General features: G+C 41.2%; 1 pseudogene; it reads left to right on the top strand.

Annotated features, from left to right (window-relative positions):
- Positions 1 to 298: 298 nt before the first annotated feature.
- LOC145822042 (laccase-14 pseudogene) lies at positions 299 to 1,480 on the top strand (annotated as a pseudogene).
- The last annotated feature ends 9,998 nt before the right edge of the window (positions 1,481 to 11,478 follow it).

Here is an 11,478-nt window from a genome sequence, read left to right as displayed (position 1 = left end):
TAGTTCTAAACTCAAGCCTTATAAACCCACTCAAAGGTTGCCTACCAAATTAACGTGGGACAAGCCTTAAACCAAACCTTTAGGAAATTTCACCAAAAACACCATTTCCATAGAGTTCTCTTTGGGTTTAATTTCACATTCACCCGATAATGATTTTGAGCAACCAAATATACCACGTGAATCACAACGCGGCATAAAACGCGTTACAACTTAGTTCTGCCAACTTTGGCATATGGGTCTCACCTAAAAAACAGACCAAAGTTAAGGCAAAATCATATTTTCCAAAACCATTTCTTACATGTCATTGGATGGAAATAGGATTGCTTCATCCATGAACGACATTTCCTTTCCGATGCCTACAACTGATATATTGCTTGCCTACTACAGGTACACCCTTCTTGATTCTCATTTTTCCTTTTTGTTATGTTTTAATTTTAATTTTTTAAAATTTTTGTTTACTTGGTTTTGTTCTAAACAAACATGATGACTTGACAAGTAAATAGTAAGGCTGTGTTTTTTATCAAAAAATTGAGTAGGGATTTTTGGAGGGGAAGGAAAAGAGTAGGGAAAAATGAAAAAATAAAATAAAAATAATAGTTTCAGTTTCATACACTTTTCCATCCCTTTACCTTTCTCTTTACAAATTCCTCCCCAAATTCTTGATCCAAACACAGCTTAACAAGGTACAAGTGAAGTAGTAAAACTTGGAAGAAATGACTGGGGCATGTTACACATGGTTTGATTATAGCAATGACTAGAGTTGTCCATGGCTTTTTCCTCCTTTTCTTGTTCTTTCAAGACATAGAAATGGAAATAGAAAAGAGTGCATATAACTGAATCAAATAATGAAAAAGGAGGGTGATGACTAACTTAGAACCAAAAGTTCTATACAATCTCTCTCTCTCTCTCTCTCTCTCTCTCTCTCTCTCTCTTAATTAAAAAAGGAAATTTGTTTGAGAAGGCAAATTTAGTACATGTATAATGCATTCATCAGATCTTGCACCCTAACATTGCCACTGTTTCTTCACATTTGTTCTTTGTTCTGTGTCATTGTTAATAGTGCAATTTTACTACCTTTATGCAGCAATATCAGTGGGGTTTATCAGACTGATTTTCCGGATCTCCAACGTGGTTTTATAACTTTACGAGTGATGATTTGCTAAATAGTGCTTTGATTACAACCATTGGAACCAAGGTGAGGATGTTTGACTACAATGAAACAGTGGAGATAGTGTTTCAGGGAACTGATGTTTTTTCTGGAGCACAGAATCACCCCATGCATTTGCATGGCCATAGCTTTTATGTGGTTGGATCAGGAGTTGGGAATTTTGACAATGAGACAGACCCAAAATCTTATAATTTGATCGATCCACCTAAATTGAATACAATTCGTGTTCCAAAGAAAGGTTGGGTTACCGTTAGGTTCATAGCAAATAATCCAGGTATGTTCTTGATTTGGAATGTTGCATTTATCTTCTAGATTTGGGCTTTTCTACCTCTTCTCTCTCTCTCTCTCTCTCTCCTAGATTTATTTAGGCTTATTTTGGGAAAATGGTAAAAAGTGACTTTTTGGCTTTTAACCAAGCTTTTGGTTTTTTAGACAAATGATTTGAGAAGTTGGTAAAAAGTGACTTTTGACTTTTTTGATTAATGTTTGTTTATGATGTCAAATCATAATAAAATAATCAAACTATCCCCATTTATTTAAAATATTTACGACTTCATCTATGTAACACATTTTGACTCATGAGGGTAAAATTGTAATTTCACCGTTGGCTAAAAATCAACTTCCCAAATGAAAAAAAAAAGACAAAAAAGCCAACTTTTCATTTTTACTACAAACAAAAAAAAGTGACTTTTAACTAACTTCCCAAAATAGCTTTTAGTACCATGCGTTAAGCTTCATAGCCCAATTAGTACATACATAAATACCATACGGGTTATTTAATAAATTTCATGTGGAAGCCCTTAAAAACAGAACTTTCCTCTTTGGAAATTATAAGTGACCACGGTACCTTGAGAAGCCCAAGTTCTCATATTCATTCATTGCAGCCTATCTCTGTATCCATATCTTCAACAATTGTGCAATGACTGCAAAATTTTCACATAATGGAACACACATGTGAGACAAAGGCTGGGTCCTCACATACTGTGAAAATGTTTTGTGCATTTAGAAATCTATTTTCATAGTAGCTTTTGTCTGAAGATGTACGCCCAGTTGCATTGCGTATGATCTATGTTTTTATTTAGGTGATGATTTAATGACCTTTAACTTTCTTCTTCAAATCCTTCTTGATAAATCTTTTAATACCGACCCAATAAATCTCTCATTCCCTTGAGCATTGATTAGATGTTATTGAAAAAAAATTAGGTGAAATTGTTTTGTTTTTGTGGTACTTTGATCTCCTTTCTCTAATATTTGTGGCATGAGAAATCCGAGTTGCTTGAGGAGGCCCAGGCCTAGTATAGGCAGAAGAATTTACTTCAAAATATTGAATGCCATGATTAAAAATCGGACTAAAATGGATGATTGTTTCGGCAGGTGTATGGCTGTGGCACTGTCATTTACTCCGACGTCTAACCTGCAGTATGAAAACTGTCTTTATAGTGAAGAACGGTGAGACTCCTGATTCGAGTATGCTCGATCCCCCTCCTTCCATGCCTTCTTGCAATGATAAATTTGTCAATTATATCAAGGAGTTTAAAGATTCGGATGTCGCGCAGCCAATTTGGATTAGTGGAAATGTAAACAAAATAAGTTCAATTTGATTTTGCTTAGCCTGAAAGACGGGGATTTGATTTAAATGTTACAGGAATTTATGTACTGTAGGATCATTGTTATGGTGAACAACACACAACATTGAAGGGTTGTGTTGAATATAAATTAGTTCTCGTAAAATAATTTGTTATTCAGTCATCATGAGAGAACATTTGTTCACAAACAATATTAACTGTCTCATTGGTTGAACCAATGAGTGGGGTTCCACTAAAAGTACATGGACCAATGAGGTGATGTTTGTATTTCATGTATAAATAAGTCATATATATTTACCATGGGTTGGTTCTATGGTAAATATAAGACTTAAAGGTCTTGGGTTTAGATATTCCAAGAAGCCATTGAAAGTTGGGCAAAACTTCATTGTACTCTTTTTTTTGGTGGTTTAGGTCGCGTGTGATTTACCCTCTTAATATTTGAAAATTATCGCATAACCTCCATGTGGTTATTGGATTAAGGTGCACAGTTAACACCGTTAATTGCATAAGTAAAAAGACTATTTCACCCTTATATATAACCCTTTTTTTCCTTTGCCAACTTTAAGAGTTGAGAACCCTAACCTGATTGGACTCACTCTCTCTTCCTTATCTTCTTCTTCCTCCATTCCCATCCAAAAATTACAGAGAGAAAGAGCTTACAGAGGATAGACTAGAGCAAATACAACTTGCAAGTAAAATTAAAAATGCCTAAAGAGTATATATAAACAGATTATATGTATTATATATATATATATATATATATATATACAAACATCATATGCACACTGTGGGAGCTAGAAAAATATAGGTACTAGCTTATTGGGTCTAACCCAAACAAAGCCTACAATTGGTCCAGCCCAAACAAATATCACACCCCCCATCTATATAAAGGGGGGGGGGGGATCCCAAATGGGAGGTAGGTCTCATCTCTCTTTATAGAACACACACCCCTTCAAATATATATACTATTTACTTCTTGATTCAATGACTGGCTTCATCATCGGAGTACTCTCGGCCGGCAACCCCGGTTGGGTGGTACCGACTATGTTCATCATTGCAGATCTACAGGGGTGAAGCTCTTCTCTTCGTTGGATCTCTACAACATCTCCATGTGAGAGGATATTTCATAGTCTCACAATTGGCGCCGTCTGTGGGAAACGTTTGACAGAGTTCAACGAAGAAGACAACAAATACCATACTCAAGATGCTCAGATCATTGTTATATGTTACTATAAACATGACCCACAGTTAATCCTATCTTTTTACTCTTTGTTTAAATTGATCTTTGAAATTCAATCTTTCTATCTATATGCATATACATATATATAGGTATATATGTGCATATATTTACGCTCATAGATTTGGTCCAAACATTTATTCAATATAGTCGGCACATACTAAACCCATTGAAATGCCTTTAGTTGGATTTACTTTTGCATTTTTATTCTCTCTCTAAAAATGGGTTTCACTCTTATTTTTGCTAGCTTCTTTTCGGCATTATATAATGGATTCGCACTCTTTGATTCTTGAGATATACTTGCACCATGAGTTACTAATCTAATTTTTGTGGTAGTCAGCTGCTTATAAAGTTCGAAAATTCGGCAGTTGACTAATCAAGAAGTTATTCGGCAACCAAATGAGGATGCATACAAAAAGTTGTGGCTATGAAAATTTGTTTTTCGGCTTTTGAAAAAATCGTATATTTTATTCGGCAATGTGAATTTCATAGGCAAATTTTATTCGGCAAATATTTCATTACCTTATGCCATATTTACAAGTTCAATTTTATTCTTTACGTCATTATATTTTCAAGTTCAATTTTATTCGGCAAACAATTCATTACCTTACGTCAATTTTATTTGGAAAATATTTCATTACCATACGTCATTATATTTTCAAGTTTAATATACGGTTGACATTATTCGGTCATAGGAAAATTTTCATAGTTTCACTACCTACATCATGTATTTATCCGGCAATTAAAATTTTCGACGCAGTCAAACCCAAGTTTTGACCATACACCACAATTCCGATTGCCGACCAAGTATGCGGCAAGTCAAGAACAAAAGGGAAGTGCTGCACAGGTGTGCTCGGCCAGACAAACCCAAAATTCGGCGTTCGAGCCCATGCATTCGCATTTCGGTAGTGCCGTAACTCATAATCAATTGATCGGCAAAGCTCCAAAGCTACTCTGCACTTATTCGGCTTATTATTTGGCATGACAAGTCTGCAAACTCACAACTTATTCATTATTTCATTTGGCATATCAACATTAATATCAATGCCGCAAAATTATTCGGCACCACTACAATTCGGCTTAGACAACTTATTCGGCTTATTATTTGGCATGACAACTCTACAACTTATTCGGCATTTCATTTGGCATATCAACATTATTATCAACGCCGCAAGATTATTCGGCACCTTTACAACTCGGCTTAGACAACTTATTCGGTTTATTATTTGGCATAACAACTCTACAAACTCACAATCTATTCGGCATTTCAATTTGGCATATCAACATATTAATATTAACGCCGCATCGTCTAGCAACGACAACTTATTCGGCTTTAACATCTCGACTTCGGCAACAATATTTGGCGGCAATAATCTCGGCATCGGCTTAGAACTAGCATCTTGACTTGCTGAAATCCATATCTAATAATACCACAGGATTCATATCAGCTCAAAGAGTCCAAACCCACCAACCCGAGAAGCCAAGAAGTAACCAAAGTTTATCGAAAGTTGCGATACGGATCACATTTTCTGACAAAATAAAATTTCTAAAGCTGTCAAATTCACGTTTTGCCTATACCAACGTGAAGTACTCATCGCGACGAGTTTAACGCAACAAACCGCGTCAAAATCGGAGCTCAAACGAAGCCGTACGAGCTGCTCAAAGTTTGCCCAAAAAATGCCCAGTTTCGCTAGAGAAGATGACATCCAGCTATGAAAAATTATCCTGTGCTTCGCGGTTACATTACACCCTGTTGATTTGAGCCTTCTGATCCATTTTGGGTACAATTATGCTATCCGAAGTCTGATTACAACGATCCAATAGTTGTTTCCAACTATTTGTCACCTTCTGAACACATCCGTATGGTCAGAATTTGCAAATTAAAAAAAAAAAATTGCCGATTTTATTCAAAGAATTGAGCGCAATGGCTCACTTCGCATATCACCAAGCACCCTACTTTGTCTCAGCTTCATTCCGATATCGCCACGGCATTGAACAAGGGCACAAAATCTGTTTCAAATTTTTATCGGCCTCCTCCGCAATTTTGGCCCAAGTCAATTTTATTCCTTCCGAATTACCAATCTTATTCAGAAGCACTGGGGCAAATATATGTTAGACAAGACGAACAAGTTCAATAAATCAGTAGCCATTGCCATTCGAGTGTAGCAAATGTAACTCCGAAGGGACGCCGATACATTGCAAAGCCAAGAAAAATCGCCGACCAAAAGATAGGCACGATCACCGACCCGTGTTGCTAATCAACTTCTCGGAAAAATCACATTATATTTCAAAACGGATACCGATGTTTTGACACTAGTTATTTGGCAGTGCATGAACTTTCTTCGGCTAAACATTATTTGTCTCGTATACACGATCTTGCTCGGCGCTAATATCTCGGCCAACTTGGTTCAAACATTACACTCCCGCTCCTTTTTACACAGCTCCAAACAAGTGCCAGTTTTGAGGCAATACATTACACACTTTGCAATCGGCCGTTCGCATTTAGTAATTGGCAGTTCGCATTTTTTTTGCACGCCGTCATTTTACCAAAGCCGAATCTAACCCGCCACATAAGGCAATGGGGCAAGTCCAATCTGTATTCCTTCCGACTAACGCTTGTTATTCGAAAGCAATGGGGAAGTCTACATTGGACGAAACGCAAATCGAGCAATGCTAATTGGCCCAAAATTTACTCGGCAATTAAATAGTTGGCCTAATATCTATTTGGCCATTCCTTACAAGTGGAGCAATATTCTTTGTGATTAACACGTCTACCTCATTTGGCACTGGCCATCACTAACACAGGATGCGTTATTCAAAGTCCTTGCCATATTGGCACTTGGTCACCACTTAAAATCAGTAAAGTCTTTGAGTACAACGTAATCTTCGCACACGGCACGGAGCGCCATTAGCAAAGGCCTATACCTATGCCCGGAGGTTAGAATACTGCGGCCTACACCCATGCCCGGGGGTTAGAATACCGCGGCCTACACCCATGCCCGGGGGTTAGAATACCGCGGCTTACACCTACTCCCGGAGGTTAGAATACCGCAGCCTACACCTTCACCCGGGGGTTATAATACCGCAGGTCTACATCCTCACCCGGGGGTAATACCGTGGTCCATCTTTTGGCTGATATATCTATCTTATTTAATCTGTCTTATTTGGTTCAGGCAATCATTTCCGTGCTCGACATATAGAAATATTTCTAGCTCGGCACGAAAGTCCATATTTGGAAGCAATCTTTGCACTCGGCGATATACTACACCCTTGCCCTGGGTTATAATACTGCGGCCTACACCTTTACCCGGGAGTTATAATACCGTGGCCCATTGTTATAGAGATGGCATTACTCACTGGGCTTTAGCTCACCTCTCTCCTCTATATACATATATTTGTACATACATTCATACATACATGCATTCATCCAGCCATTCATTCATTTATGTTATTCATTTATCAAATTATTTTTTGTCAAAGGACCTAACATCTATTTGAACAGCATAACTCGACAATAAAAACTCTCATTCCTTCTACCGAAGACAATGAACGTTTTGGGGGCAATTGTGGGAGCCAGAAAAATATAGGTACTAGCTTATTGGGCCTAACCCAAACAAAGCTGTGGGAACCGAATAAATAGAAGAGTCGGAAGGTGCGTACCCCAGAAATTAGGTATTATTTGGCTCCATATTGTGTGACTAGGATGCTGAATAAATTAGTAAGGCCGAATAGCCGGAGATCAGTAGCTCCGAATAAATAAAAGGGGAATGGGATTAAAAAAGGCTCAGGCTCCGAGGCCCAAAAAGCAAGTATAAATACAGCAACCACAGATTTAGAAAGGTATGTAAGAATCACTTCACTTAACTTAGTAAACAAGCTATTCTGAGTGTTGGAACTGACTTATCCGTTGGAGTGCTAATACCAGCACCCCCGACCAGAGTGTTTATATCTTTTCAGGTGACTAGCTGAGGATCACTAGCGTCTCCCAAGATCTGAAGAATATTTCCAAACCACTTCTCTACAATTGGCGCCATCTGTGGGAATACTCAAATACATCCATGGCAGGCGTGACTGAAGATCCTCCGATAGCCACTGACGAGACCACACAAAGAGATGACCTCACTCCAGCAAACTCACTTGGACTAAAAACCATCGCAGCAAGACTTGCCTTGGACCTCTCCTCATCTTCAAACCTAACGCAAAAGACGATACAAGCGACCATGGCACAAGCTAGGCAAACCAAACAGAGATTGGACAACATCATCGCTGAGAACGAACGCCTTTGTCGCGATCTGACCTCGAAAATAGAAAAATCCAAAAATTAGTGCGCCCGGTTTCTAAGCGACCCCCGAGGGCAGATGATCGACGATCTCGCGCCCGACAGCACGAAACTAACGGTCGCTATGCCTCAACAGATCATCTTGAGGAGTTGGCAACGGACGAACATCTCCAACAATGTGTTCGGAGGAGTGCGATCAAAACACCTGCCCTTCCGAAGGATGCATTTCCGCTTGACACCGTCCACATGATATACAGCCTGCCAGCAGCCCCGGCCGTGCATGCGATCCAATCACATCCAGGCCCCCAACAGCAACTCACGCCCGCAAAGCGACTCAGAGAAATGCCAAGTATCATCTTTGACGACTCTGATTTGATCGGCTTAACACTATCTCACATCGATCCATTGGTTGTTGAGCTATGCGTAAACCGTTTCACCGTCGAACGCGTTCTTATTGACCAGGGCAGTACTTCGGAGGTTATGTATTACAAAACCTTCATCAAACTCGGATTCAACGAGTTAGACCTGACTCCGGCTCCTTATCCACTATTCGGCTTCAACGCCAATCTAGAGTACCCATTAGGAAAGATCAGCTTACCCGTTCGAGCAGGTTCCAGAACGGTGGATGTGGAATTCTTGGTCGTCAGGCTGCCATCGCCGTACAATCTCATCATGGGGCGATCGTGGTTACATACCTTGCAGGCCATCCCATGCACCTATCATCAACTGCTACGTTTCCCAACAGAACACGGCATTGAGCAAATCCACGGCTCCCAGAAATCGGCACAAGCATGTTATCTCCTTGCCGCCAAAATGCCGAAAGAACTGCAAGTAAACTCCATTGAGGTGCCGAATCGGGAGATCCTTGATGATGTTGGGCGGCAGCCAAATGAGAAGGCCATGGAAGGCTTAGACCGAGTTGACATCGACGGAAGCCCAGAAAAGTTCTTCATGATCGGCGCTTCTCTGAATCAGGCCGACAGGCAGCAGCTAATCTCTTTCTTGCTCAACAACCTCAACGTCTTTGCGTGGACTCCATACGAAATACCGGGAATAGACCCGTCAGTTTCACAGCACTATCTGAATGTTGATCCCAAATGTAAGCCGATCATTCAGAAAGGTCGACGGTCAGCCACGGAGCACACTGCCGCCGTTGTTGAGGAGGTAGACAGACTGCTTGACGCCGGGGCAATTAGAGAAGTCACTTACCCTACGTGGCTCTCCAATACAGTGGTAGTGAAGAAGAAAAATGGGACTTGGCGAGTGTGCGTCGATTCCACGGATCTGAACAAAGCTTGCCCCGAAGACTGTTTTCCTCTACCCAAAATCGACCAGCTTGTCGATGCGACGGCACGCCATCAACGCATGAGCTTCCTCGATGCTTACAGAGGCTACCATCAAATCGCCATGCATCCAGATGACCAGGACAAAACTGCATTTCTCACCCCAAGAGGAACCTACTGCTACAAAGTTATGCCTTTTGGGCTGAAGAATGCAGGGGGAACCTAGCAAAGACTAGTCACCGCCATGTTCAAAGAGCAACTCGGCCACACTATGGAAGTATACATCGACGATATGGTGGTCAAGTCCAAAGAAGAACAGAATCATATAGCCGATTTAGAAAAGACATTCAGCATCTTACGCAAATACAGAATGAAACTAAACGCTTCCAAGTGTGCGTTCGGAATCAGCTATGGCAAATTCCTGGGTTACATTGTCAATCACCGAGGAATCGAAGCCAACCCGAGGCAAATCACAGCAGTATTGGAACTCGGCTCCCCCCGTTCAGTAAAAGAAGTCCAAAAGTTGATGGGGATGGCCGCTACAGTCAACAGGTTCATCAGCCGGTCTACAGATCGCTGCCAACAATTCTTTCAGACACTACGGCAGGGTAAGGCTTTTGAATGGTCCGCCGAATGCGAAACAGCTTTCAACGGACTCAAGACCTACTTCCACTTAGTACCTCTCTTGACAACACCCGCCGCTGGTGACTCGCTCATTCTATATCTGGCAGTTTCCGATAGGGCCGTCAGCGCCGTACTGCTAAAAGAGAATGAGGGGGAGCAACGGCCAGTGTATTATGTGAGCAAGGCAATGGTTGACGCCAAAACACGCCACCATCTGCTGGAAAAACTCATCTTAGCCCTAGTCATGGCGACAAGAAAACTGATGCATTACTTCCAGGGACATAGCATTGGGGTGCTAATAGATTATCCCCTCCGATCAGTACTACGGAGCGTAGAAGCATCAGGACATGTTTCAAAATGGGCTCTTGAACTCGGCCAATACGACATTCAGTTTTTACCTAAAATCGCAATCAAGGGGCAGGTGTTGGCCAACTTTGTTGCCGAATTCACTGGCGAGCTTGCCAACCTCAAACCTGACGAAGTTCGACCAAAGGATGAAGTTCGACCAAAGCCGAACTGGAGAATTTATGTCGGGGATATCTGGTAATTATACTGTGATGGATCGTCTAACCAAAGGGGCAACGGCGCCGGAGTTGTAATCTTGTCTCCAGACGGCGCAGTAATTGAGCAGGCCGTCAAGCTTGGCTTTAAAGCATCAAATAACGAAACCGAATACGAAGCCCTTCTAGCGGTCTGCAGAATGGGCGCCTTCTCGGTGCTCGGCGGCTGCTTGTGTTTTGTGATTCAAAATTGGTAATCAGTCAGCTAAAGGGAGAGTACGCGGTAAGAAACGACCGTATGGTGGCCTACATGAAAACGGCCAATTCCTTACTGGCAAAATTTGACCATCACGAATTGAACCAAATAACACGTGACCAGAACACACACACGGACGCCTTGGCGTGCCTAGCCTCCGCCATCAATTCTGAGATCAAATGGACCATCGAAGTAGGTTTCATCCCGGAGCCAAGTATTGGCCCTTCGGAGGAAATCCATGTCAACGTTATAGAATCCGCACCAAGTTGGATAGACCCCATTGCTGCGTTCCTCTCTTCTGAACAACTCCTAGAGGACAAAAAAAAAGCACACAAGCTGCGAAATAAAGCTCTGCAATACTATCTGGATCCGCAATGAGGGCTTTATAAAAAGTCCCTTTCTGGTCCATATTTGGAATGCGTGCACCCCGACAAAGTGGAGGAGCTTCTGATAGAGATACATAAGGACAGTTGTGGTGCCCATTCTGGCGGACGCTCCCTGGCCCATCGAGCTATAACACAGGGGTATTATTGGCCGACAATGAG

Source organism: Camellia sinensis, chromosome 3, assembly GCF_055761805.1.
Source record: "Camellia sinensis isolate YWXY chromosome 3, ASM5576180v1, whole genome shotgun sequence".
In the NCBI taxonomy this organism is placed as follows: domain Eukaryota; kingdom Viridiplantae; phylum Streptophyta; class Magnoliopsida; order Ericales; family Theaceae; genus Camellia; species Camellia sinensis.
This window is presented reverse-complemented; position numbering and strand designations above follow the sequence as displayed.